We start from the raw sequence: 27,148 nt of genomic DNA on the forward strand, positions 1-27,148 counted from the left end.
GCACCAAGTGCCATTTCATTTTACGCCCCTAAAAGACAATGCTTCCTCCAGCGAGACACTGCCAGGTAAATAACAAGCGATCTTCACAAGAAGTAAGGTGTATACACGTCGCGCGATACTGTCGCCAACGGCCATACCGCGCGTAGTGCAGCGGTTCTCGTCTGTTCACCGGCGTTAAGATCCGTTGGCCGTGGTTAGTACTTGGATGCATGCTCGGCTGGGAACTCGATGTGCTGTTGGCTTCTTTCATTTTGCATTTTTCCTTCGGTTTCGCTGTTGCTTAGCGATAATGATGCGGTCCCGCACGCTGGCGCCACTCTTACCTCTCGGTACACTAAGGGGCGAATCTGTGGCCACAATAAAATGAAAGGTTCTGTCGTGTGTTTGTCGATTTTTGGTCTCTCCCAGTCGTTTCTCCCTCCTGCCCTCTACATATATGCCCATTTCCAAGCGTCAGCTTTCGCGTCAGCCGAGCAAAGTCGAGACAAGTCGACACATGGAGACACACGATGCTGAGAAACGAAACCCGCAGACTAGCGCCCTGGCAGCACGGACTGAGACGAGGGGCGAAGGAAAACTATTCGTACCGCGACAGTTCGCAGTTTCGAAGATCGCGTTTCGTTACGTGGAATACCCGTAGAAGAAAAATGTACGTTTTGTGCGGTGGCCGGGAATCGAACCCGGATCAACTGCTCGGGAAGCAACCATGCTGACCGTTACACCACCACCGCGTTGTGCTGCGTCCCACTCCCACGCCCTGATGTGTCTGCTACCCTCCTGCCATCAGAGGCCGAAGGCGATGGCGCTGTAGGCGCTCAACGCCAGGCCAGAGGTGAGCACCTCTGAACGCAGTGCGTTGGTGCTGCTAGGGCGATGTAGCGTAACTAGAAGCAGAACTGACAGCCGTTGAAAAACTGCCCTTTAAGTTACAGCTGGGCGATAAAACAAATATCTAATGTGACGTACTTACTGATGATCCAGAGACGATTCAGCATACGTGTGCCAAACCAGAAGTAGAAAGCGCCTAAGTATCACAATATTAAGTTGGTTAGTTTGATGCCCGCCTGGAGCATGTCATTAGCTTCCCCTGAGGGCGAAATGCACAGCGGAGCCGTTGCTAGGGAACGGCCTTTTGTGTCGTTTTTTGTTTTCTCTGCGTCAATGTGAATATTGATAACTACAGTTCTGCTCGTTCCACTCAAGGCAGATGGCGACGGAAAACAATGGTTTAAGGCACCATGTTTAAGCTGTGGTTCCCGAAAGGGAGGGTGGGGTGCAACCTCACATCTGACAACTCGTTTTAAATACTCTAAAACCAACGTAATTCCTTCACACAAGAAAAAAACACGCTAATTTCGCCGTCAGGCTCTGGAGATGTTCCTAGAAACGACGGTAGTAGAGACTTTGCGCTCACACGTCAGATTGGCCGAGCGGTCTAAGGCGCCAGATTTAAGCTCTGGTTCCCTAAGGGGAGCGTGGGTTCGAACCCCACATCTGACAATGCATTTTAAATATTTCAAAATTACCAATTTCGTACATGCGGGAAAACAAGTAAATTACGCGGGAACAGGTTCCACAGATACTACTAGAAACGGCAGTGACTATGGTGCTTGCCTTGCAAGTTTGATTGTCTGGCGGTCAGAAAGAATGGAAAGCTGCTAGGAGACATGGCTTTCAGCCACGAGGCCCGTATTCGATTCCCGGTAGCCGAACATACTTTCGTTTGCTGAGTCTTGGTTATTCTCACGGCATTTACGATACCTTTGTGTTGTGGTTTTTGGGGTCCAAGCATCAGGCAAGCAAACGTGAACGAAAGCAGGGGTATTGGACTGCAGACGTGCCACATTGCGTAGCTCGATAGCTGAGTAAGTTAGAGCGTCGTGCTGTGAACACAAAGGCCACGTATTCGACCGCACCAAGTGCCATTTCATTTTACGCCCCTAAAAGACAATGCTTCCTCCAGCGAGACACTGCCAGGTAAATAACAAGCGATCTTCACAAGAAGTAAGGTGTATACACGTCGCGCGATACTGTCGCCAACGGCCATACCGCGCGTAGTGCAGCGGTTCTCGTCTGTTCACCGGCGTTAAGATCCGTTGGCCGTGGTTAGTACTTGGATGCATGCTCGGCTGGGAACTCGATGTGCTGTTGGCTTCTTTCATTTTGCATTTTTCCTTCGGTTTCGCTGTTGCTTAGCGATAATGATGCGGTCCCGCACGCTGGCGCCACTCTTACCTCTCGGTACACTAAGGGGCGAATCTGTGGCCACAATAAAATGAAAGGTTCTGTCGTGTGTTTGTCGATTTTTGGTCTCTCCCAGTCGTTTCTCCCTCCTGCCCTCTACATATATGCCCATTTCCAAGCGTCAGCTTTCGCGTCAGCCGAGCAAAGTCGAGACAAGTCGACACATGGAGACACACGATGCTGAGAAACGAAACCCGCAGACTAGCGCCCTGGCAGCACGGACTGAGACGAGGGGCGAAGGAAAACTATTCGTACCGCGACAGTTCGCAGTTTCGAAGATCGCGTTTCGTTACGTGGAATACCCGTAGAAGAAAAATGTACGTTTTGTGCGGTGGCCGGGAATCGAACCCGGATCAACTGCTCGGGAAGCAACCATGCTGACCGTTACACCACCACCGCGTTGTGCTGCGTCCCACTCCCACGCCCTGATGTGTCTGCTACCCTCCTGCCATCAGAGGCCGAAGGCGATGGCGCTGTAGGCGCTCAACGCCAGGCCAGAGGTGAGCACCTCTGAACGCAGTGCGTTGGTGCTGCTAGGGCGATGTAGCGTAACTAGAAGCAGAACTGACAGCCGTTGAAAAACTGCCCTTTAAGTTACAGCTGGGCGATAAAACAAATATCTAATGTGACGTACTTACTGATGATCCAGAGACGATTCAGCATACGTGTGCCAAACCAGAAGTAGAAAGCGCCTAAGTATCACAATATTAAGTTGGTTAGTTTGATGCCCGCCTGGAGCATGTCATTAGCTTCCCCTGAGGGCGAAATGCACAGCGGAGCCGTTGCTAGGGAACGGCCTTTTGTGTCGTTTTTTGTTTTCTCTGCGTCAATGTGAATATTGATAACTACAGTTCTGCTCGTTCCACTCAAGGCAGATGGCGACGGAAAACAATGGTTTAAGGCACCATGTTTAAGCTGTGGTTCCCGAAAGGGAGGGTGGGGTGCAACCTCACATCTGACAACTCGTTTTAAATACTCTAAAACCAACGTAATTCCTTCACACAAGAAAAAAACACGCTAATTTCGCCGTCAGGCTCTGGAGATGTTCCTAGAAACGACGGTAGTAGAGACTTTGCGCTCACACGTCAGATTGGCCGAGCGGTCTAAGGCGCCAGATTTAAGCTCTGGTTCCCTAAGGGGAGCGTGGGTTCGAACCCCACATCTGACAATGCATTTTAAATATTTCAAAATTACCAATTTCGTACATGCGGGAAAACAAGTAAATTACGCGGGAACAGGTTCCACAGATACTACTAGAAACGGCAGTGACTATGGTGCTTGCCTTGCAAGTTTGATTGTCTGGCGGTCAGAAAGAATGGAAAGCTGCTAGGAGACATGGCTTTCAGCCACGAGGCCCGTATTCGATTCCCGGTAGCCGAACATACTTTCGTTTGCTGAGTCTTGGTTATTCTCACGGCATTTACGATACCTTTGTGTTGTGGTTTTTGGGGTCCAAGCATCAGGCAAGCAAACGTGAACGAAAGCAGGGGTATTGGACTGCAGACGTGCCACATTGCGTAGCTCGATAGCTGAGTAAGTTAGAGCGTCGTGCTGTGAACACAAAGGCCACGTATTCGACCGCACCAAGTGCCATTTCATTTTACGCCCCTAAAAGACAATGCTTCCTCCAGCGAGACACTGCCAGGTAAATAACAAGCGATCTTCACAAGAAGTAAGGTGTATACACGTCGCGCGATACTGTCGCCAACGGCCATACCGCGCGTAGTGCAGCGGTTCTCGTCTGTTCACCGGCGTTAAGATCCGTTGGCCGTGGTTAGTACTTGGATGCATGCTCGGCTGGGAACTCGATGTGCTGTTGGCTTCTTTCATTTTGCATTTTTCCTTCGGTTTCGCTGTTGCTTAGCGATAATGATGCGGTCCCGCACGCTGGCGCCACTCTTACCTCTCGGTACACTAAGGGGCGAATCTGTGGCCACAATAAAATGAAAGGTTCTGTCGTGTGTTTGTCGATTTTTGGTCTCTCCCAGTCGTTTCTCCCTCCTGCCCTCTACATATATGCCCATTTCCAAGCGTCAGCTTTCGCGTCAGCCGAGCAAAGTCGAGACAAGTCGACACATGGAGACACACGATGCTGAGAAACGAAACCCGCAGACTAGCGCCCTGGCAGCACGGACTGAGACGAGGGGCGAAGGAAAACTATTCGTACCGCGACAGTTCGCAGTTTCGAAGATCGCGTTTCGTTACGTGGAATACCCGTAGAAGAAAAATGTACGTTTTGTGCGGTGGCCGGGAATCGAACCCGGATCAACTGCTTGGGAAGCAACCATGCTGACCGTTACACCACCACCGCGTTGTGCTGCGTCCCACCCACGCCCTGATGTGTCGGCTACCCTCCTGCCATCAGAGGCCGAAGGCGATGGCGCTGTAGGCGCTCAACGCCAGGCCAGAGGTGAGCACCTCTGAACGCAGTGCGTTGGTGCTGCTAGGGCGATGTAGCGTAACTAGAAGCAGAACTGACAGCCGTTGAAAAACTGCCCTTTAAGTTACAGCTGGGCGATAAAACAAATAACTAATGTGACGTACTTACTGATGATCCAGAGACGATTCAGCATACGTGTGCCAAACCAGAAGTAGAAAGCGCCTAAGTATCACAATATTAAGTTGGTTAGTTTGATGCCCGCCTGGAGCATGTCATTAGCTTCCCCTGAGGGCGAAATGCACAGCGGAGCCGTTGCTAGGGAACGGCCTTTTGTGTCGTTTTTTGTTTTCTCTGCGTCAATGTGAATATTGATAACTACAGTTCTGCTCGTTCCACTCAAGGCAGATGGCGACGGAAAACAATGGTTTAAGGCACCATGTTTAAGCTGTGGTTCCCGAAAGGGAGGGTGGGGTGCAACCTCACATCTGACAACTCGTTTTAAATACTCTAAAACCAACGTAATTCCTTCACACATGAAAAAAACACGCTAATTTCGCCGTCAGGCTCTGGAGATGTTCCTAGAAACGACGGTAGTAGAGACTTTGCGCTCACACGTCAGATTGGCCGAGCGGTCTAAGGCGCCAGATTTAAGCTCTGGTTCCCTAAGGGGAGCGTGGGTTCGAACCCCACATCTGACAATGCATTTTAAATATTTCAAAATTACCAATTTCGTACATGCGGGAAAACAAGTAAATTACGCGGGAACAGGTTCCACAGATACTACTAGAAACGGCAGTGACTATGGTGCTTGCCTTGCAAGTTTGATTGTCTGGCGGTCAGAAAGAATGGAAAGCTGCTAGGAGACATGGCTTTCAGCCACGAGGCCCGTATTCGATTCCCGGTAGCCGAACATACTTTCGTTTGCTGAGTCTTGGTTATTCTCACGGCATTTACGATACCTTTGTGTTGTGGTTTTTGGGGTCCAAGCATCAGGCAAGCAAACGTGAACGAAAGCAGGGGTATTGGACTGCAGACGTGCCACATTGCGTAGCTCGATAGCTGAGTAAGTTAGAGCGTCGTGCTGTGAACACAAAGGCCACGTATTCGACCGCACCAAGTGCCATTTCATTTTACGCCCCTAAAAGACAATGCTTCCTCCAGCGAGACACTGCCAGGTAAATAACAAGCGATCTTCACAAGAAGTAAGGTGTATACACGTCGCGCGATACTGTCGCCAACGGACATACCGCGCGTAGTGCAGCGGTTCTCGTCTGTTCACCGGCGTTAAGATCCGTTGGCCGTGGTTAGTACTTGGATGCATGCTCGGCTGGGAACTCGATGTGCTGTTGGCTTCTTTCATTTTGCATTTTTCCTTCGGTTTCGCTGTTGCTTAGCGATAATGATGCGGTCCCGCACGCTGGCGCCACTCTTACCTCTCGGTACACTAAGGGGCGAATCTGTGGCCACAATAAAATGAAAGGTTCTGTCGTGTGTTTGTCGATTTTTGGTCTCTCCCAGTCGTTTCTCCCTCCTGCCCTCTACATATATGCCCATTTCCAAGCGTCAGCTTTCGCGTCAGCCGAGCAAAGTCGAGACAAGTCGACACATGGAGACACACGATGCTGAGAAACGAAACCCGCAGACTAGCGCCCTGGCAGCACGGACTGAGACGAGGGGCGAAGGAAAACTATTCGTACCGCGACAGTTCGCAGTTTCGAAGATCGCGTTTCGTTACGTGGAATACCCGTAGAAGAAAAATGTACGTTTTGTGCGGTGGCCGGGAATCGAACCCGGATCAACTGCTCGGGAAGCAACCATGCTGACCGTTACACCACCACCGCGTTGTGCTGCGTCCCACTCCCACGCCCTGATGTGTCGGCTACCCTCCTGCCATCAGAGGCCGAAGGCGATGGCGCTGTAGGCGCTCAACGCCAGGCCAGAGGTGAGCACCTCTGAACGCAGTGCGTTGGTGCTGCTAGGGCGATGTAGCGTAACTAGAAGCAGAACTGACAGCCGTTGAAAAACTGCCCTTTAAGTTACAGCTGGGCGATAAAACAAATATCTAATGTGACGTACTTACTGATGATCCAGAGACGATTCAGCATACGTGTGCCAAACCAGAAGTAGAAAGCGCCTAAGTATCACAATATTAAGTTGGTTAGTTTGATGCCCGCCTGGAGCATGTCATTAGCTTCCCCTGAGGGCGAAATGCACAGCGGAGCCGTTGCTAGGGAACGGCCTTTTGTGTCGTTTTTTGTTTTCTCTGCGTCAATGTGAATATTGATAACTACAGTTCTGCTCGTTCCACTCAAGGCAGATGGCGACGGAAAACAATGGTTTAAGGCACCATGTTTAAGCTGTGGTTCCCGAAAGGGAGGGTGGGGTGCAACCTCACATCTGACAACTCGTTTTAAATACTCTAAAACCAACGTAATTCCTTCACACAAGAAAAAAACACGCTAATTTCGCCGTCAGGCTCTGGAGATGTTCCTAGAAACGACGGTAGTAGAGACTTTGCGCTCACACGTCAGATTGGCCGAGCGGTCTAAGGCGCCAGATTTAAGCTCTGGTTCCCTAAGGGGAGCGTGGGTTCGAACCCCACATCTGACAATGCATTTTAAATATTTCAAAATTACCAATTTCGTACATGCGGGAAAACAAGTAAATTACGCGGGAACAGGTTCCACAGATACTACTAGAAACGGCAGTGACTATGGTGCTTGCCTTGCAAGTTTGATTGTCTGGCGGTCAGAAAGAATGGAAAGCTGCTAGGAGACATGGCTTTCAGCCACGAGGCCCGTATTCGATTCCCGGTAGCCGAACATACTTTCGTTTGCTGAGTCTTGGTTATTCTCACGGCATTTACGATACCTTTGTGTTGTGGTTTTTGGGGTCCAAGCATCAGGCAAGCAAACGTGAACGAAAGCAGGGGTATTGGACTGCAGACGTGCCACATTGCGTAGCTCGATAGCTGAGTAAGTTAGAGCGTCGTGCTGTGAACACAAAGGCCACGTATTCGACCGCACCAAGTGCCATTTCATTTTACGCCCCTAAAAGACAATGCTTCCTCCAGCGAGACACTGCCAGGTAAATAACAAGCGATCTTCACAAGAAGTAAGGTGTATACACGTCGCGCGATACTGTCGCCAACGGCCATACCGCGCGTAGTGCAGCGGTTCTCGTCTGTTCACCGGCGTTAAGATCCGTTGGCCGTGGTTAGTACTTGGATGCATGCTCGGCTGGGAACTCGATGTGCTGTTGGCTTCTTTCATTTTGCATTTTTCCTTCGGTTTCGCTGTTGCTTAGCGATAATGATGCGGTCCCGCACGCTGGCGCCACTCTTACCTCTCGGTACACTAAGGGGCGAATCTGTGGCCACAATAAAATGAAAGGTTCTGTCGTGTGTTTGTCGATTTTTGGTCTCTCCCAGTCGTTTCTCCCTCCTGCCCTCTACATATATGCCCATTTCCAAGCGTCAGCTTTCGCGTCAGCCGAGCAAAGTCGAGACAAGTCGACACATGGAGACACACGATGCTGAGAAACGAAACCCGCAGACTAGCGCCCTGGCAGCACGGACTGAGACGAGGGGCGAAGGAAAACTATTCGTACCGCGACAGTTCGCAGTTTCGAAGATCGCGTTTCGTTACGTGGAATACCCGTAGAAGAAAAATGTACGTTTTGTGCGGTGGCCGGGAATCGAACCCGGATCAACTGCTCGGGAAGCAACCATGCTGACCGTTACACCACCACCGCGTTGTGCTGCGTCCCACCCACGCCCTGATGTGTCGGCTACCCTCCTGCCATCAGAGGCCGAAGGCGATGGCGCTGTAGGCGCTCAACGCCAGGCCAGAGGTGAGCACCTCTGAACGCAGTGCGTTGGTGCTGCTAGGGCGATGTAGCGTAACTAGAAGCAGAACTGACAGCCGTTGAAAAACTGCCCTTTAAGTTACAGCTGGGCGATAAAACAAATATCTAATGTGACGTACTTACTGATGATCCAGAGACGATTCAGCATACGTGTGCCAAACCAGAAGTAGAAAGCGCCTAAGTATCACAATATTAAGTTGGTTAGTTTGATGCCCGCCTGGAGCATGTCATTAGCTTCCCCTGAGGGCGAAATGCACAGCGGAGCCGTTGCTAGGGAACGGCCTTTTGTGTCGTTTTTTGTTTTCTCTGCGTCAATGTGAATATTGATAACTACAGTTCTGCTCGTTCCACTCAAGGCAGATGGCGACGGAAAACAATGGTTTAAGGCACCATGTTTAAGCTGTGGTTCCCGAAAGGGAGGGTGGGGTGCAACCTCACATCTGACAACTCGTTTTAAATACTCTAAAACCAACGTAATTCCTTCACACAAGAAAAAAACACGCTAATTTCGCCGTCAGGCTCTGGAGATGTTCCTAGAAACGACGGTAGTAGAGACTTTGCGCTCACACGTCAGATTGGCCGAGCGGTCTAAGGCGCCAGATTTAAGCTCTGGTTCCCTAAGGGGAGCGTGGGTTCGAACCCCACATCTGACAATGCATTTTAAATATTTCAAAATTACCAATTTCGTACATGCGGGAAAACAAGTAAATTACGCGGGAACAGGTTCCACAGATACTACTAGAAACGGCAGTGACTATGGTGCTTGCCTTGCAAGTTTGATTGTCTGGCGGTCAGAAAGAATGGAAAGCTGCTAGGAGACATGGCTTTCAGCCACGAGGCCCGTATTCGATTCCCGGTAGCCGAACATACTTTCGTTTGCTGAGTCTTGGTTATTCTCACGGCATTTACGATACCTTTGTGTTGTGGTTTTTGGGGTCCAAGCATCAGGCAAGCAAACGTGAACGAAAGCAGGGGTATTGGACTGCAGACGTGCCACATTGCGTAGCTCGATAGCTGAGTAAGTTAGAGCGTCGTGCTGTGAACACAAAGGCCACGTATTCGACCGCACCAAGTGCCATTTCATTTTACGCCCCTAAAAGACAATGCTTCCTCCAGCGAGACACTGCCAGGTAAATAACAAGCGATCTTCACAAGAAGTGAGGTGTATACACGTCGCGCGATACTGTCGCCAACGGCCATACCGCGCGTAGTGCAGCGGTTCTCGTCTGTTCACCGGCGTTAAGATCCGTTGGCCGTGGTTAGTACTTGGATGCATGCTCGGCTGGGAACTCGATGTGCTGTTGGCTTCTTTCATTTTGCATTTTTCCTTCGGTTTCGCTGTTGCTTAGCGATAATGATGCGGTCCCGCACGCTGGCGCCACTCTTACCTCTCGGTACACTAAGGGGCGAATCTGTGGCCACAATAAAATGAAAGGTTCTGTCGTGTGTTTGTCGATTTTTGGTCTCTCCCAGTCGTTTCTCCCTCCTGCCCTCTACATATATGCCCATTTCCAAGCGTCAGCTTTCGCGTCAGCCGAGCAAAGTCGAGACAAGTCGACACATGGAGACACACGATGCTGAGAAACGAAACCCGCAGACTAGCGCCCTGGCAGCACGGACTGAGACGAGGGGCGAAGGAAAACTATTCGTACCGCGACAGTTCGCAGTTTCGAAGATCGCGTTTCGTTACGTGGAATACCCGTAGAAGAAAAATGTACGTTTTGTGCGGTGGCCGGGAATCGAACCCGGATCAACTGCTCGGGAAGCAACCATGCTGACCGTTACACCACCACCGCGTTGTGCTGCGTCCCACTCCCACGCCCTGATGTGTCGGCTACCCTCCTGCCATCAGAGGCCGAAGGCGATGGCGCTGTAGGCGCTCAACGCCAGGCCAGAGGTGAGCACCTCTGAACGCAGTGCGTTGGTGCTGCTAGGGCGATGTAGCGTAACTAGAAGCAGAACTGACAGCCGTTGAAAAACTGCCCTTTAAGTTACAGCTGGGCGATAAAACAAATATCTAATGTGACGTACTTACTGATGATCCAGAGACGATTCAGCATACGTGTGCCAAACCAGAAGTAGAAAGCGCCTAAGTATCACAATATTAAGTTGGTTAGTTTGATGCCCGCCTGGAGCATGTCATTAGCTTCCCCTGAGGGCGAAATGCACAGCGGAGCCGTTGCTAGGGAACGGCCTTTTGTGTCGTTTTTTGTTTTCTCTGCGTCAGTGTGAATATTGATAACTACAGTTCTGCTCGTTCCACTCAAGGCAGATGGCGACGGAAAACAATGGTTTAAGGCACCATGTTTAAGCTGTGGTTCCCGAAAGGGAGGGTGGGGTGCAACCTCACATCTGACAACTCGTTTTAAATACTCTAAAACCAACGTAATTCCTTCACACAAGAAAAAAACACGCTAATTTCGCCGTCAGGCTCTGGAGATGTTCCTAGAAACGACGGTAGTAGAGACTTTGCGCTCACACGTCAGATTGGCCGAGCGGTCTAAGGCGCCAGATTTAAGCTCTGGTTCCCTAAGGGGAGCGTGGGTTCGAACCCCACATCTGACAATGCATTTTAAATATTTCAAAATTACCAATTTCGTACATGCGGGAAAACAAGTAAATTACGCGGGAACAGGTTCCACAGATACTACTAGAAACGGCAGTGACTATGGTGCTTGCCTTGCAAGTTTGATTGTCTGGCGGTCAGAAAGAATGGAAAGCTGCTAGGAGACATGGCTTTCAGCCACGAGGCCCGTATTCGATTCCCGGTAGCCGAACATACTTTCGTTTGCTGAGTCTTGGTTATTCTCACGGCATTTACGATACCTTTGTGTTGTGGTTTTTGGGGTCCAAGCATCAGGCAAGCAAACGTGAACGAAAGCAGGGGTATTGGACTGCAGACGTGCCACATTGCGTAGCTCGATAGCTGAGTAAGTTAGAGCGTCGTGCTGTGAACACAAAGGCCACGTATTCGACCGCACCAAGTGCCATTTCATTTTACGCCCCTAAAAGACAATGCTTCCTCCAGCGAGACACTGCCAGGTAAATAACAAGCGATCTTCACAAGAAGTAAGGTGTATACACGTCGCGCGATACTGTCGCCAACGGCCATACCGCGCGTAGTGCAGCGGTTCTCGTCTGTTCACCGGCGTTAAGATCCGTTGGCCGTGGTTAGTACTTGGATGCATGCTCGGCTGGGAACTCGATGTGCTGTTGGCTTCTTTCATTTTGCATTTTTCCTTCGGTTTCGCTGTTGCTTAGCGATAATGATGCGGTCCCGCACGCTGGCGCCACTCTTACCTCTCGGTACACTAAGGGGCGAATCTGTGGCCACAATAAAATGAAAGGTTCTGTCGTGTGTTTGTCGATTTTTGGTCTCTCCCAGTCGTTTCTCCCTCCTGCCCTCTACATATATGCCCATTTCCAAGCGTCAGCTTTCGCGTCAGCCGAGCAAAGTCGAGACAAGTCGACACATGGAGACACACGATGCTGAGAAACGAAACCCGCAGACTAGCGCCCTGGCAGCACGGACTGAGACGAGGGGCGAAGGAAAACTATTCGTACCGCGACAGTTCGCAGTTTCGAAGATCGCGTTTCGTTACGTGGAATACCCGTAGAAGAAAAATGTACGTTTTGTGCGGTGGCCGGGAATCGAACCCGGATCAACTGCTTGGGAAGCAACCATGCTGACCGTTACACCACCACCGCGTTGTGCTGCGTCCCACCCACGCCCTGATGTGTCGGCTACCCTCCTGCCATCAGAGGCCGAAGGCGATGGCGCTGTAGGCGCTCAACGCCAGGCCAGAGGTGAGCACCTCTGAACGCAGTGCGTTGGTGCTGCTAGGGCGATGTAGCGTAACTAGAAGCAGAACTGACAGCCGTTGAAAAACTGCCCTTTAAGTTACAGCTGGGCGATAAAACAAATATCTAATGTGACGTACTTACTGATGATCCAGAGACGATTCAGCATACGTGTGCCAAACCAGAAGTAGAAAGCGCCTAAGTATCACAATATTAAGTTGGTTAGTTTGATGCCCGCCTGGAGCATGTCATTAGCTTCCCCTGAGGGCGAAATGCACAGCGGAGCCGTTGCTAGGGAACGGCCTTTTGTGTCGTTTTTTGTTTTCTCTGCGTCAATGTGAATATTGATAACTACAGTTCTGCTCGTTCCACTCAAGGCAGATGGCGACGGAAAACAATGGTTTAAGGCACCATGTTTAAGCTGTGGTTCCCGAAAGGGAGGGTGGGGTGCAACCTCACATCTGACAACTCGTTTTAAATACTCTAAAACCAACGTAATTCCTTCACACAAGAAAAAAACACGCTAATTTCGCCGTCAGGCTCTGGAGATGTTCCTAGAAACGACGGTAGTAGAGACTTTGCGCTCACACGTCAGATTGGCCGAGCGGTCTAAGGCGCCAGATTTAAGCTCTGGTTCCCTAAGGGGAGCGTGGGTTCGAACCCCACATCTGACAATGCATTTTAAATATTTCAAAATTACCAATTTCGTACATGCGGGAAAACAAGTAAATTACGCGGGAACAGGTTCCACAGATACTACTAGAAACGGCAGTGACTATGGTGCTTGCCTTGCAAGTTTGATTGTCTGGCGGTCAGAAAGAATGGAAAGCTGCTAGGAGACATGGCTTTCAGCCACGAGGCCCGTATTCGATTCCCGGTAGCCGAACATACTTTCGTTTGCTGAGTCTTGGTTATTCTCACGGCATTTACGATACCTTTGTGTTGTGGTTTTTGGGGTCCAAGCATCAGGCAAGCAAACGTGAACGAAAGCAGGGGTATTGGACTGCAGACGTGCCACATTGCGTAGCTCGATAGCTGAGTAAGTTAGAGCGTCGTGCTGTGAACACAAAGGCCACGTATTCGACCGCACCAAGTGCCATTTCATTTTACGCCCCTAAAAGACAATGCTTCCTCCAGCGAGACACTGCCAGGTAAATAACAAGCGATCTTCACAAGAAGTAAGGTGTATACACGTCGCGCGATACTGTCGCCAACGGCCATACCGCGCGTAGTGCAGCGGTTCTCGTCTGTTCACCGGCGTTAAGATCCGTTGGCCGTGGTTAGTACTTGGATGCATGCTCGGCTGGGAACTCGATGTGCTGTTGGCTTCTTTCATTTTGCATTTTTCCTTCGGTTTCGCTGTTGCTTAGCGATAATGATGCGGTCCCGCACGCTGGCGCCACTCTTACCTCTCGGTACACTAAGGGGCGAATCTGTGGCCACAATAAAATGAAAGGTTCTGTCGTGTGTTTGTCGATTTTTGGTCTCTCCCAGTCGTTTCTCCCTCCTGCCCTCTACATATATGCCCATTTCCAAGCGTCAGCTTTCGCGTCAGCCGAGCAAAGTCGAGACAAGTCGACACATGGAGACACACGATGCTGAGAAACGAAACCCGCAGACTAGCGCCCTGGCAGCACGGACTGAGACGAGGGGCGAAGGAAAACTATTCGTACCGCGACAGTTCGCAGTTTCGAAGATCGCGTTTCGTTACGTGGAATACCCGTAGAAGAAAAATGTACGTTTTGTGCGGTGGCCGGGAATCGAACCCGGATCAACTGCTCGGGAAGCAACCATGCTGACCGTTACACCACCACCGCGTTGTGCTGCGTCCCACCCACGCCCTGATGTGTCGGCTACCCTCCTGCCATCAGAGGCCGAAGGCGATGGCGCTGTAGGCGCTCAACGCCAGGCCAGAGGTGAGCACCTCTGAACGCAGTGCGTTGGTGCTGCTAGGGCGATGTAGCGTAACTAGAAGCAGAACTGACAGCCGTTGAAAAACTGCCCTTTAAGTTACAGCTGGGCGATAAAACAAATATCTAATGTGACGTACTTACTGATGATCCAGAGACGATTCAGCATACGTGTGCCAAACCAGAAGTAGAAAGCGCCTAAGTATCACAATATTAAGTTGGTTAGTTTGATGCCCGCCTGGAGCATGTCATTAGCTTCCCCTGAGGGCGAAATGCACAGCGGAGCCGTTGCTAGGGAACGGCCTTTTGTGTCGTTTTTTGTTTTCTCTGCGTCAATGTGAATATTGATAACTACAGTTCTGCTCGTTCCACTCAAGGCAGATGGCGACGGAAAACAATGGTTTAAGGCACCATGTTTAAGCTATGGTTCCCGAAAGGGAGGGTGGGGTGCAACCTCACATCTGACAACTCGTTTTAAATACTCTAAAACCAACGTAATTCCTTCACACAAGAAAAAAACACGCTAATTTCGCCGTCAGGCTCTGGAGATGTTCCTAGAAACGACGGTAGTAGAGACTTTGCGCTCACACGTCAGATTGGCCGAGCGGTCTAAGGCGCCAGATTTAAGCTCTGGTTCCCTAAGGGGAGCGTGGGTTCGAACCCCACATCTGACAATGCATTTTAAATATTTCAAAATTACCAATTTCGTACATGCGGGAAAACAAGTAAATTACGCGGGAACAGGTTCCACAGATACTACTAGAAACGGCAGTGACTATGGTGCTTGCCTTGCAAGTTTGATTGTCTGGCGGTCAGAAAGAATGGAAAGCTGCTAGGAGACATGGCTTTCAGCCACGAGGCCCGTATTCGATTCCCGGTAGCCGAACATACTTTCGTTTGCTGAGTCTTGGTTATTCTCACGGCATTTACGATACCTTTGTGTTGTGGTTTTTGGGGTCCAAGCATCAGGCAAGCAAACGTGAACGAAAGCAGGGGTATTGGACTGCAGACGTGCCACATTGCGTAGCTCGATAGCTGAGTAAGTTAGAGCGTCGTGCTGTGAACACAAAGGCCACGTATTCGACCGCACCAAGTGCCATTTCATTTTACGCCCCTAAAAGACAATGCTTCCTCCAGCGAGACACTGCCAGGTAAATAACAAGCGATCTTCACAAGAAGTAAGGTGTATACACGTCGCGCGATACTGTCGCCAACGGCCATACCGCGCGTAGTGCAGCGGTTCTCGTCTGTTCACCGGCGTTAAGATCCGTTGGCCGTGGTTAGTACTTGGATGCATGCTCGGCTGGGAACTCGATGTGCTGTTGGCTTCTTTCATTTTGCATTTTTCCTTCGGTTTCGCTGTTGCTTAGCGATAATGATGCGGTCCCGCACGCTGGCGCCACTCTTACCTCTCGGTACACTAAGGGGCGAATCTGTGGCCACAATAAAATGAAAGGTTCTGTCGTGTGTTTGTCGATTTTTGGTCTCTCCCAGTCGTTTCTCCCTCCTGCCCTCTACATATATGCCCATTTCCAAGCGTCAGCTTTCGCGTCAGCCGAGCAAAGTCGAGACAAGTCGACACATGGAGACACACGATGCTGAGAAACGAAACCCGCAGACTAGCGCCCTGGCAGCACGGACTGAGACGAGGGGCGAAGGAAAACTATTCGTACCGCGACAGTTCGCAGTTTCGAAGATCGCGTTTCGTTACGTGGAATACCCGTAGAAGAAAAATGTACGTTTTGTGCGGTGGCCGGGAATCGAACCCGGATCAACTGCTCGGGAAGCAACCATGCTGACCGTTACACCACCACCGCGTTGTGCTGCGTCCCACCCACGCCCTGATGTGTCGGCTACCCTCCTGCCATCAGAGGCCGAAGGCGATGGCGCTGTAGGCGCTCAACGCCAGGCCAGAGGTGAGCACCTCTGAACGCAGTGCGTTGGTGCTGCTAGGGCGATGTAGCGTAACTAGAAGCAGAACTGACAGCCGTTGAAAAACTGCCCTTTAAGTTACAGCTGGGCGATAAAACAAATATCTAATGTGACGTACTTACTGATGATCCAGAGACGATTCAGCATACGTGTGCCAAACCAGAAGTAGAAAGCGCCTAAGTATCACAATATTAAGTTGGTTAGTTTGATGCCCGCCTGGAGCATGTCATTAGCTTCCCCTGAGGGCGAAATGCACAGCGGAGCCGTTGCTAGGGAACGGCCTTTTGTGTCGTTTTTTGTTTTCTCTGCGTCAATGTGAATATTGATAACTACAGTTCTGCTCGTTCCACTCAAGGCAGATGGCGACGGAAAACAATGGTTTAAGGCACCATGTTTAAGCTGTGGTTCCCGAAAGGGAGGGTGGGGTGCAACCTCACATCTGACAACTCGTTTTAAATACTCTAAAACCAACGTAATTCCTTCACACAAGAAAAAAACACGCTAATTTCGCCGTCAGGCTCTGGAGATGTTCCTAGAAACGACGGTAGTAGAGACTCTGCGCTCACACGTCAGATTGGCCGAGCGGTCTAAGGCGCCAGATTTAAGCTCTGGTTCCCTAAGGGGAGCGTGGGTTCGAACCCCACATCTGACAATGCATTTTAAATATTTCAAAATTACCAATTTCGTACATGCGGGAAAACAAGTAAATTACGCGGGAACAGGTTCCACAGATACTACTAGAAACGGCAGTGACTATGGTGCTTGCCTTGCAAGTTTGATTGTCTGGCGGTCAGAAAGAATGGAAAGCTGCTAGGAGACATGGCTTTCAGCCACGAGGCCCGTATTCGATTCCCGGTAGCCGAACATACTTTCGTTTGCTGAGTCTTGGTTATTCTCACGGCATTTACGATACCTTTGTGTTGTGGTTTTTGGGGTCCAAGCATCAGGCAAGCAAACGTGAACGAAAGCAGGGGTATTGGACTGCAGACGTGCCACATTGCGTAGCTCGATAGCTGAGTAAGTTAGAGCGTCGTGCTGTGAACACAAAGGCCACGTATTCGACCGCACCAAGTGCCATTTCATTTTACGCCCCTAAAAGACAATGCTTCCTCCAGCGAGACACTGCCAGGTAAATAACAAGCGATCTTCACAAGAAGTAAGGTGTATACACGTCGCGCGATACTGTCGCCAACGGCCATACCGCGCGTAGTGCAGCGGTTCTCGTCTGTTCACCGGCGTTAAGATCCGTTGGCCGTGGTTAGTACTTGGATGCATGCTCGGCTGGGAACTCGATGTGCTGTTGGCTTCTTTCATTTTGCATTTTTCCTTCGGTTTCGCTGTTGCTTAGCGATAATGATGCGGTCCCGCACGCTGGCGCCACTCTTACCTCTCGGTACACTAAGGGGCGAATCTGTGGCCACAATAAAATGAAAGGTTCTGTCGTGTGTTTGTCGATTTTTGGTCTCTCCCAGTCGTTTCTCCCTCCTGCCCTCTACATATATGCCCATTTCCAAGCGTCAGCTTTCGCGTCAGCCGAGCAAAGTCGAGACAAGTCGACACATGGAGACACACGATGCTGAGAAACGAAACCCGCAGACTAGCGCCCTGGCAGCACGGACTGAGACGAGGGGCGAAGGAAAACTATTCGTACCGCGACAGTTCGCAGTTTCGAAGATCGCGTTTCGTTACGTGGAATACCCGTAGAAGAAAAATGTACGTTTTGTGCGGTGGCCGGGAATCGAACCCGGATCAACTGCTCGGGAAGCAACCATGCTGACCGTTACACCACCACCGCGTTGTGCTGCGTCCCACCCACGCCCTGATGTGGCGGCTACCCTCCTGCCATCAGAGGCCGAAGGCGATGGCGCTGTAGGCGCTCAACGCCAGGCCAGAGGTGAGCACCTCTGAACGCAGTGCGTTGGTGCTGCTAGGGCGATGTAGCGTAACTAGAAGCAGAACTGACAGCCGTTGAAAAACTGCCCTTTAAGTTACAGCTGGGCGATAAAACAAATATCTAATGTGACGTACTTACTGATGATCCAGAGACGATTCAGCATACGTGTGCCAAACCAGAAGTAGAAAGCGCCTAAGTATCACAATATTAAGTTGGTTAGTTTGATGCCCGCCTGGAGCATGTCATTAGCTTCCCCTGAGGGCGAAATGCACAGCGGAGCCGTTGCTAGGGAACGGCCTTTTGTGTCGTTTTTTGTTTTCTCTGCGTCAATGTGAATATTGATAACTACAGTTCTGCTCGTTCCACTCAAGGCAGATGGCGACGGAAAACAATGGTTTAAGGCACCATGTTTAAGCTGTGGTTCCCGAAAGGGAGGGTGGGGTGCAACCTCACATCTGACAACTCGTTTTAAATACTCTAAAACCAACGTAATTCCTTCACACAAGAAAAAAACACGCTAATTTCGCCGTCAGGCTCTGGAGATGTTCCTAGAAACGACGGTAGTAGAGACTTTGCGCTCACACGTCAGATTGGCCGAGCGGTCTAAGGCGCCAGATTTAAGCTCTGGTTCCCTAAGGGGAGCGTGGGTTCGAACCCCACATCTGACAATGCATTTTAAATATTTCAAAATTACCAATTTCGTACATGCGGGAAAACAAGTAAATTACGCGGGAACAGGTTCCACAGATACTACTAGAAACGGCAGTGACTATGGTGCTTGCCTTGCAAGTTTGATTGTCTGGCGGTCAGAAAGAATGGAAAGCTGCTAGGAGACATGGCTTTCAGCCACGAGGCCCGTATTCGATTCCCGGTAGCCGAACATACTTTCGTTTGCTGAGTCTTGGTTATTCTCACGGCATTTACGATACCTTTGTGTTGTGGTTTTTGGGGTCCAAGCATCAGGCAAGCAAACGTGAACGAAAGCAGGGGTATTGGACTGCAGACGTGCCACATTGCGTAGCTCGATAGCTGAGTAAGTTAGAGCGTCGTGCTGTGAACACAAAGGCCACGTATTCGACCGCACCAAGTGCCATTTCATTTTACGCCCCTAAAAGACAATGCTTCCTCCAGCGAGACACTGCCAGGTAAATAACAAGCGATCTTCACAAGAAGTAAGGTGTATACACGTCGCGCGATACTGTCGCCAACGGCCATACCGCGCGTAGTGCAGCGGTTCTCGTCTGTTCACCGGCGTTAAGATCCGTTGGCCGTGGTTAGTACTTGGATGCATGCTCGGCTGGGAACTCGATGTGCTGTTGGCTTCTTTCATTTTGCATTTTTCCTTCGGTTTCGCTGTTGCTTAGCGATAATGATGCGGTCCCGCACGCTGGCGCCACTCTTACCTCTCGGTACACTAAGGGGCGAATCTGTGGCCACAATAAAATGAAAGGTTCTGTCGTGTGTTTGTCGATTTTTGGTCTCTCCCAGTCGTTTCTCCCTCCTGCCCTCTACATATATGCCCATTTCCAAGCGTCAGCTTTCGCGTCAGCCGAGCAAAGTCGAGACAAGTCGACACATGGAGACACACGATGCTGAGAAACGAAACCCGCAGACTAGCGCCCTGGCAGCACGGACTGAGACGAGGGGCGAAGGAAAACTATTCGTACCGCGACAGTTCGCAGTTTCGAAGATCGCGTTTCGTTACGTGGAATACCCGTAGAAGAAAAATGTACGTTTTGTGCGGTGGCCGGGAATCGAACCCGGATCAACTGCTTGGGAAGCAACCATGCTGACCGTTACACCACCACCGCGTTGTGCTGCGTCCCACCCACGCCCTGATGTGTCGGCTACCCTCCTGCCATCAGAGGCCGAAGGCGATGGCGCTGTAGGCGCTCAACGCCAGGCCAGAGGTGAGCACCTCTGAACGCAGTGCGTTGGTGCTGCTAGGGCGATGTAGCGTAACTAGAAGCAGAACTGACAGCCGTTGAAAAACTGCCCTTTAAGTTACAGCTGGGCGATAAAACAAATATCTAATGTGACGTACTTACTGATGATCCAGAGACGATTCAGCATACGTGTGCCAAACCAGAAGTAGAAAGCGCCTAAGTATCACAATATTAAGTTGGTTAGTTTGATGCCCGCCTGGAGCATGTCATTAGCTTCCCCTGAGGGCGAAATGCACAGCGGAGCCGTTGCTAGGGAACGGCCTTTTGTGTCGTTTTTTGTTTTCTCTGCGTCAATGTGAATATTGATAACTACAGTTCTGCTCGTTCCACTCAAGGCAGATGGCGACGGAAAACAATGGTTTAAGGCACCATGTTTAAGCTGTGGTTCCCGAAAGGGAGGGTGGGGTGCAACCTCACATCTGACAACTCGTTTTAAATACTCTAAAACCAACGTAATTCCTTCACACAAGAAAAAAACACGCTAATTTCGCCGTCAGGCTCTGGAGATGTTCCTAGAAACGACGGTAGTAGAGACTTTGCGCTCACACGTCAGATTGGCCGAGCGGTCTAAGCCGCCAGATTTAAGCTCTGGTTCCCTAAGGGGAGCGTGGGTTCGAACCCCACATCTGACAATGCATTTTAAATATTTCAAAATTACCAATTTCGTACATGCGGGAAAACAAGTAAATTACGCGGGAACAGGTTCCACAGATACTACTAGAAACGGCAGTGACTATGGTGCTTGCCTTGCAAGTTTGATTGTCTGGCGGTCAGAAAGAATGGAAAGCTGCTAGGAGACATGGCTTTCAGCCACGAGGCCCGTATTCGATTCCCGGTAGCCGAACATACTTTCGTTTGCTGAGTCTTGGTTATTCTCACGGCATTTACGATACCTTTGTGTTGTGGTTTTTGGGGTCCAAGCATCAGGCAAGCAAACGTGAACGAAAGCAGGGGTATTGGACTGCAGACGTGCCACATTGCGTAGCTCGATAGCTGAGTAAGTTAGAGCGTCGTGCTGTGAACACAAAGGCCACGTATTCGACCGCACCAAGTGCCATTTCATTTTACGCCCCTAAAAGACAATGCTTCCTCCAGCGAGACACTGCCAGGTAAATAACAAGCGATCTTCACAAGAAGTAAGGTGTATACACGTCGCGCGATACTGTCGCCAACGGCCATACCGCGCGTAGTGCAGCGGTTCTCGTCTGTTCACCGGCGTTAAGATCCGTTGGCCGTGGTTAGTACTTGGATGCATGCTCGGCTGGGAACTCGATGTGCTGTTGGCTTCTTTCATTTTGCATTTTTCCTTCGGTTTCGCTGTTGCTTAGCGATAATGATGCGGTCCCGCACGCTGGCGCCACTCTTACCTCTCGGTACACTAAGGGGCGAATCTGTGGCCACAATAAAATGAAAGGTTCTGTCGTGTGTTTGTCGATTTTTGGTCTCTCCCAGTCGTTTCTCCCTCCTGCCCTCTACATATATGCCCATTTCCAAGCGTCAGCTTTCGCGTCAGCCGAGCAAAGTCGAGACAAGTCGACACATGGAGACACACGATGCTGAGAAACGAAACCCGCAGACTAGCGCCCTGGCAGCACGGACTGAGACGAGGGGCGAAGGAAAACTATTCGTACCGCGACAGTTCGCAGTTTCGAAGATCGCGTTTCGTTACGTGGAATACCCGTAGAAGAAAAATGTACGTTTTGTGCGGTGGCCGGGAATCGAACCCGGATCAACTGCTTGGGAAGCAACCATGCTGACCGTTACACCACCACCGCGTTGTGCTGCGTCCCACCCACGCCCTGATGTGTCGGCTACCCTCCTGCCATCAGAGGCCGAAGGCGATGGCGCTGTAGGCGCTCAACGCCAGGCCAGAGGTGAGCACCTCTGAACGCAGTGCGTTGGTGCTGCTAGGGCGATGTAGCGTAACTAGAAGCAGAACTGACAGCCGTTGAAAAACTGCCCTTTAAGTTACAGCTGGGCGATAAAACAAATATCTAATGTGACGTACTTACTGATGATCCAGAGACGATTCAGCATACGTGTGCCAAACCAGAAGTAGAAAGCGCCTAAGTATCACAATATTAAGTTGGTTAGTTTGATGCCCGCCTGGAGCATGTCATTAGCTTCCCCTGAGGGCGAAATGCACAGCGGAGCCGTTGCTAGGGAACGGCCTTTTGTGTCGTTTTTTGTTTTCTCTGCGTCAATGTGAATATTGATAACTACAGTTCTGCTCGTTCCACTCAAGGCAGATGGCGACGGAAAACAATGGTTTAAGGCACCATGTTTAAGCTGTGGTTCCCGAAAGGGAGGGTGGGGTGCAACCTCACATCTGACAACTCGTTTTAAATACTCTAAAACCAACGTAATTCCTTCACACAAGAAAAAAACACGCTAATTTCGCCGTCAGGCTCTGGAGATGTTCCTAGAAACGACGGTAGTAGAGACTTTGCGCTCACACGTCAGATTGGCCGAGCGGTCTAAGCCGCCAGATTTAAGCTCTGGTTCCCTAAGGGGAGCGTGGGTTCGAACCCCACATCTGACAATGCATTTTAAATATTTCAAAATTACCAATTTCGTACATGCGGGAAAACAAGTAAATTACGCGGGAACAGGTTCCACAGATACTACTAGAAACGGCAGTGACTATGGTGCTTGCCTTGCAAGTTTGATTGTCTGGCGGTCAGAAAGAATGGAAAGCTGCTAGGAGACATGGCTTTCAGCCACGAGGCCCGTATTCGATTCCCGGTAGCCGAACATACTTTCGTTTGCTGAGTCTTGGTTATTCTCACGGCATTTACGATACCTTTGTGTTGTGGTTTTTGGGGTCCAAGCATCAGGCAAGCAAACGTGAACGAAAGCAGGGGTATTGGACTGCAGACGTGCCACATTGCGTAGCTCGATAGCTGAGTAAGTTAGAGCGTCGTGCTGTGAACACAAAGGCCACGTATTCGACCGCACCAAGTGCCATTTCATTTTACGCCCCTAAAAGACAATGCTTCCTCCAGCGAGACACTGCCAGGTAAATAACAAGCGATCTTCACAAGAAGTAAGGTGTATACACGTCGCGCGATACTGTCGCCAACGGCCATACCGCGCGTAGTGCAGCGGTTCTCGTCTGTTCACCGGCGTTAAGATCCGTTGGCCGTGGTTAGTACTTGGATGCATGCTCGGCTGGGAACTCGATGTGCTGTTGGCTTCTTTCATTTTGCATTTTTCCTTCGGTTTCGCTGTTGCTTAGCGATAATGATGCGGTCCCGCACGCTGGCGCCACTCTTACCTCTCGGTACACTAAGGGGCGAATCTGTGGCCACAATAAAATGAAAGGTTCTGTCGTGTGTTTGTCGATTTTTGGTCTCTCCCAGTCGTTTCTCCCTCCTGCCCTCTACATATATGCCCATTTCCAAGCGTCAGCTTTCGCGTCAGCCGAGCAAAGTCGAGACAAGTCGACACATGGAGACACACGATGCTGAGAAACGAAACCCGCAGACTAGCGCCCTGGCAGCACGGACTGAGACGAGGGGCGAAGGAAAACTATTCGTACCGCGACAGTTCGCAGTTTCGAAGATCGCGTTTCGTTACGTGGAATACCCGTAGAAGAAAAATGTACGTTTTGTGCGGTGGCCGGGAATCGAACCCGGATCAACTGCTCGGGAAGCAACCATGCTGACCGTTACACCACCACCGCGTTGTGCTGCGTCCCACCCACGCCCTGATGTGGCGGCTACCCTCCTGCCATCAGAGGCCGAAGGCGATGGCGCTGTAGGCGCTCAACGCCAGGCCAGAGGTGAGCACCTCTGAACGCAGTGCGTTGGTGCTGCTAGGGCGATGTAGCGTAACTAGAAGCAGAACTGACAGCCGTTGAAAAACTGCCCTTTAAGTTACAGCTGGGCGATAAAACAAATATCTAATGTGACGTACTTACTGATGATCCAGAGACGATTCAGCATACGTGTGCCAAACCAGAAGTAGAAAGCGCCTAAGTATCACAATATTAAGTTGGTTAGTTTGATGCCCGCCTGGAGCATGTCATTAGCTTCCCCTGAGGGCGAAATGCACAGCGGAGCCGTTGCTAGGGAACGGCCTTTTGTGTCGTTTTTTGTTTTCTCTGCGTCAATGTGAATATTGATAACTACAGTTCTGCTCGTTCCACTCAAGGCAGATGGCGACGGAAAACAATGGTTTAAGGCACCATGTTTAAGCTGTGGTTCCCGAAAGGGAGGGTGGGGTGCAACCTCACATCTGACAACTCGTTTTAAATACTCTAAAACCAACGTAATTCCTTCACACAAGAAAAAAACACGCTAATTTCGCCGTCAGGCTCTGGAGATGTTCCTAGAAACGACGGTAGTAGAGACTTTGCGCTCACACGTCAGATTGGCCGAGCGGTCTAAGGCGCCAGATTTAAGCTCTGGTTCCCTAAGGGGAGCGTGGGTTCGAACCCCACATCTGACAATGCATTTTAAATATTTCAAAATTACCAATTTCGTACATGCGGGAAAACAAGTAAATTACGCGGGAACAGGTTCCACAGATACTACTAGAAACGGCAGTGACTATGGTGCTTGCCTTGCAAGTTTGATTGTCTGGCGGTCAGAAAGAATGGAAAGCTGCTAGGAGACATGGCTTTCAGCCACGAGGCCCGTATTCGATTCCCGGTAGCCGAACATACTTTCGTTTGCTGAGTCTTGGTTATTCTCACGGCATTTACGATACCTTTGTGTTGTGGTTTTTGGGGTCCAAGCATCAGGCAAGCAAACGTGAACGAAAGCAGGGGTATTGGACTGCAGACGTGCCACATTGCGTAGCTCGATAGCTGAGTAAGTTAGAGCGTCGTGCTGTGAACACAAAGGCCACGTATTCGACCGCACCAAGTGCCATTTCATTTTACGCCCCTAAAAGACAATGCTTCCTCCAGCGAGACACTGCCAGGTAAATAACAAGCGATCTTCACAAGAAGTAAGGTGTATACACGTCGCGCGATACTGTCGCCAACGGCCATACCGCGCGTAGTGCAGCGGTTCTCGTCTGTTCACCGGCGTTAAGATCCGTTGTCCGTGGTTAGTACTTGGATGCATGCTCGGCTGGGAACTCGATGTGCTGTTGGCTTCTTTCATTTTGCATTTTTCCTTCGGTTTCGCTGTTGCTTAGCGATAATGATGCGGTCCCGCACGCTGGCGCCACTCTTACCTCTCGGTACACTAAGGGGCGAATCTGTGGCCACAATAAAATGAAAGGTTCTGTCGTGTGTTTGTCGATTTTTGGTCTCTCCCAGTCGTTTCTCCCTCCTGCCCTCTACATATATGCCCATTTCCAAGCGTCAGCTTTCGCGTCAGCCGAGCAAAGTCGAGACAAGTCGACACATGGAGACACACGATGCTGAGAAACGAAACCCGCAGACTAGCGCCCTGGCAGCACGGACTGAGACGAGGGGCGAAGGAAAACTATTCGTACCGCGACAGTTCGCAGTTTCGAAGATCGCGTTTCGTTACGTGGAATACCCGTAGAAGAAAAATGTACGTTTTGTGCGGTGGCCGGGAATCGAACCCGGATCAACTGCTCGGGACGCAACCATGCTGACCGTTACACCACCACCGCGTTGTGCTGCGTCCCACCCACGCCCTGATGTGGCGGCTACCCTCCTGCCATCAGAGGCCGAAGGCGATGGCGCTGTAGGCGCTCAACGCCAGGCCAGAGGTGAGCACCTCTGAACGCAGTGCGTTGGTGCTGCTAGGGCGATGTAGCGTAACTAGAAGCAGAACTGACAGCCGTTGAAAAACTGCCCTTTAAGTTACAGCTGGGTGATAAAACAAATATCTAATGTGACGTACTTACTGATGATCCAGAGACGATTCAGCATACGTGTGCCAAACCAGAAGTAGAAAGCGCCTAAGTATCACAATATTAAGTTGGTTAGTTTGATGCCCGCCTGGAGCATGTCATTAGCTTCCCCTGAGGGCGAAATGCACAGCGGAGCCGTTGCTAGGGAACGGCCTTTTGTGTCGTTTTTTGTTTTCTCTGCGTCAATGTGAATATTGATAACTACAGTTCTGCTCGTTCCACTCAAGGCAGATGGCGACGGAAAACAATGGTTTAAGGCACCATGTTTAAGCTGTGGTTCCCGAAAGGGAGGGTGGGGTGCAACCTCACATCTGACAACTCGTTTTAAATACTCTAAAACCAACGTAATTCCTTCACACAAGAAAAAAACACGCTAATTTCGCCGTCAGGCTCTGGAGATGTTCCTAGAAACGACGGTAGTAGAGACTTTGCGCTCACACGTCAGATTGGCCGAGCGGTCTAAGGCGCCAGATTTAAGCTCTGGTTCCCTAAGGGGAGCGTGGGTTCGAACCCCACATCTGACAATGCATTTTAAATATTTCAAAATTACCAATTTCGTACATGCGGGAAAACAAGTAAATTACGCGGGAACAGGTTCCACAGATACTACTAGAAACGGCAGTGACTATGGTGCTTGCCTTGCAAGTTTGATTGTCTGGCGGTCAGAAAGAATGGAAAGCTGCTAGGAGACATGGCTTTCAGCCACGAGGCCCGTATTCGATTCCCGGTAGCCGAACATACTTTCGTTTGCTGAGTCTTGGTTATTCTCACGGCATTTACGATACCTTTGTGTTGTGGTTTTTGGGGTCCAAGCATCAGGCAAGCAAACGTGAACGAAAGCAGGGGTATTGGACTGCAGACGTGCCACATTGCGTAGCTCGATAGCTGAGTAAGTTAGAGCGTCGTGCTGTGAACACAAAGGCCACGTATTCGACCGCACCAAGTGCCATTTCATTTTACGCCCCTAAAAGACAATGCTTCCTCCAGCGAGACACTGCCAGGTAAATAACAAGCGATCTTCACAAGAAGTAAGGTGTATACACGTCGCGCGATACTGTCGCCAACGGCCATACCGCGCGTAGTGCAGCGGTTCTCGTCTGTTCACCGGCGTTAAGATCCGTTGTCCGTGGTTAGTACTTGGATGCATGCTCGGCTGGGAACTCGATGTGCTGTTGGCTTCTTTCATTTTGCATTTTTCCTTCGGTTTCGCTGTTGCTTAGCGATAATGATGCGGTCCCGCACGCTGGCGCCACTCTTACCTCTCGGTACACTAAGGGGCGAATCTGTGGCCACAATAAAATGAAAGGTTCTGTCGTGTGTTTGTCGATTTTTGGTC

The 27,148-nt window shown here is 50.4% G+C and overlaps 28 non-coding genes across 28 annotated transcripts; 14 read left to right on the top strand and 14 right to left on the bottom strand.

Annotated features, from left to right (window-relative positions):
* Positions 1–659: 659 nt before the first annotated feature.
* On the bottom strand, positions 660–731 carry Trnag-ccc. Its single transcript has one exon. It is a non-coding gene; the product is annotated as a tRNA-Gly (tRNA).
* Positions 732–1,416: 685 nt separating this feature from the next.
* On the top strand, positions 1,417–1,500 carry Trnal-uaa. The gene has a single exon. It is a non-coding gene; the product is annotated as a tRNA-Leu (tRNA).
* A 1,071-nt stretch (positions 1,501–2,571) lies between these two features.
* On the bottom strand, positions 2,572–2,643 carry Trnag-ccc. Its single transcript has one exon. It is a non-coding gene; the product is annotated as a tRNA-Gly (tRNA).
* Positions 2,644–3,328: 685 nt separating this feature from the next.
* On the top strand, positions 3,329–3,412 carry Trnal-uaa. The gene has a single exon. It is a non-coding gene; the product is annotated as a tRNA-Leu (tRNA).
* Positions 3,413–4,483: 1,071 nt separating this feature from the next.
* Positions 4,484–4,555, bottom strand: Trnag-ccc. Its single transcript has one exon. It is a non-coding gene; the product is annotated as a tRNA-Gly (tRNA).
* A 683-nt stretch (positions 4,556–5,238) lies between these two features.
* Trnal-uaa lies at positions 5,239–5,322 on the top strand. The gene has a single exon. It is a non-coding gene; the product is annotated as a tRNA-Leu (tRNA).
* A 1,071-nt stretch (positions 5,323–6,393) lies between these two features.
* Trnag-ccc lies at positions 6,394–6,465 on the bottom strand. Its single transcript has one exon. It is a non-coding gene; the product is annotated as a tRNA-Gly (tRNA).
* Positions 6,466–7,150: 685 nt separating this feature from the next.
* Positions 7,151–7,234, top strand: Trnal-uaa. Its single transcript has one exon. It is a non-coding gene; the product is annotated as a tRNA-Leu (tRNA).
* A 1,071-nt stretch (positions 7,235–8,305) lies between these two features.
* On the bottom strand, positions 8,306–8,377 carry Trnag-ccc. Its single transcript has one exon. It is a non-coding gene; the product is annotated as a tRNA-Gly (tRNA).
* A 683-nt stretch (positions 8,378–9,060) lies between these two features.
* Positions 9,061–9,144, top strand: Trnal-uaa. The gene has a single exon. It is a non-coding gene; the product is annotated as a tRNA-Leu (tRNA).
* Positions 9,145–10,215: 1,071 nt separating this feature from the next.
* Positions 10,216–10,287, bottom strand: Trnag-ccc. Its single transcript has one exon. It is a non-coding gene; the product is annotated as a tRNA-Gly (tRNA).
* A 685-nt stretch (positions 10,288–10,972) lies between these two features.
* On the top strand, positions 10,973–11,056 carry Trnal-uaa. The gene has a single exon. It is a non-coding gene; the product is annotated as a tRNA-Leu (tRNA).
* A 1,071-nt stretch (positions 11,057–12,127) lies between these two features.
* On the bottom strand, positions 12,128–12,199 carry Trnag-ccc. The gene has a single exon. It is a non-coding gene; the product is annotated as a tRNA-Gly (tRNA).
* A 683-nt stretch (positions 12,200–12,882) lies between these two features.
* Trnal-uaa lies at positions 12,883–12,966 on the top strand. The gene has a single exon. It is a non-coding gene; the product is annotated as a tRNA-Leu (tRNA).
* A 1,071-nt stretch (positions 12,967–14,037) lies between these two features.
* Trnag-ccc lies at positions 14,038–14,109 on the bottom strand. The gene has a single exon. It is a non-coding gene; the product is annotated as a tRNA-Gly (tRNA).
* A 683-nt stretch (positions 14,110–14,792) lies between these two features.
* Positions 14,793–14,876, top strand: Trnal-uaa. The gene has a single exon. It is a non-coding gene; the product is annotated as a tRNA-Leu (tRNA).
* A 1,071-nt stretch (positions 14,877–15,947) lies between these two features.
* Trnag-ccc lies at positions 15,948–16,019 on the bottom strand. Its single transcript has one exon. It is a non-coding gene; the product is annotated as a tRNA-Gly (tRNA).
* Positions 16,020–16,702: 683 nt separating this feature from the next.
* Positions 16,703–16,786, top strand: Trnal-uaa. The gene has a single exon. It is a non-coding gene; the product is annotated as a tRNA-Leu (tRNA).
* A 1,071-nt stretch (positions 16,787–17,857) lies between these two features.
* On the bottom strand, positions 17,858–17,929 carry Trnag-ccc. The gene has a single exon. It is a non-coding gene; the product is annotated as a tRNA-Gly (tRNA).
* Positions 17,930–18,612: 683 nt separating this feature from the next.
* On the top strand, positions 18,613–18,696 carry Trnal-uaa. The gene has a single exon. It is a non-coding gene; the product is annotated as a tRNA-Leu (tRNA).
* Positions 18,697–19,767: 1,071 nt separating this feature from the next.
* Positions 19,768–19,839, bottom strand: Trnag-ccc. Its single transcript has one exon. It is a non-coding gene; the product is annotated as a tRNA-Gly (tRNA).
* Positions 19,840–20,522: 683 nt separating this feature from the next.
* Trnal-uaa lies at positions 20,523–20,606 on the top strand. The gene has a single exon. It is a non-coding gene; the product is annotated as a tRNA-Leu (tRNA).
* Positions 20,607–21,677: 1,071 nt separating this feature from the next.
* Positions 21,678–21,749, bottom strand: Trnag-ccc. The gene has a single exon. It is a non-coding gene; the product is annotated as a tRNA-Gly (tRNA).
* A 683-nt stretch (positions 21,750–22,432) lies between these two features.
* Positions 22,433–22,516, top strand: Trnal-uaa. Its single transcript has one exon. It is a non-coding gene; the product is annotated as a tRNA-Leu (tRNA).
* A 1,071-nt stretch (positions 22,517–23,587) lies between these two features.
* Positions 23,588–23,659, bottom strand: Trnag-ccc. Its single transcript has one exon. It is a non-coding gene; the product is annotated as a tRNA-Gly (tRNA).
* Positions 23,660–24,342: 683 nt separating this feature from the next.
* On the top strand, positions 24,343–24,426 carry Trnal-uaa. The gene has a single exon. It is a non-coding gene; the product is annotated as a tRNA-Leu (tRNA).
* Positions 24,427–25,497: 1,071 nt separating this feature from the next.
* Positions 25,498–25,569, bottom strand: Trnag-ccc. The gene has a single exon. It is a non-coding gene; the product is annotated as a tRNA-Gly (tRNA).
* A 683-nt stretch (positions 25,570–26,252) lies between these two features.
* Positions 26,253–26,336, top strand: Trnal-uaa. The gene has a single exon. It is a non-coding gene; the product is annotated as a tRNA-Leu (tRNA).
* Positions 26,337–27,148: the final 812 nt, after the last annotated feature.

Source organism: Schistocerca americana, unplaced genomic scaffold (genome assembly GCF_021461395.2).
Source record: "Schistocerca americana isolate TAMUIC-IGC-003095 unplaced genomic scaffold, iqSchAmer2.1 HiC_scaffold_444, whole genome shotgun sequence".
NCBI classification, from domain to species: domain Eukaryota; kingdom Metazoa; phylum Arthropoda; class Insecta; order Orthoptera; family Acrididae; genus Schistocerca; species Schistocerca americana.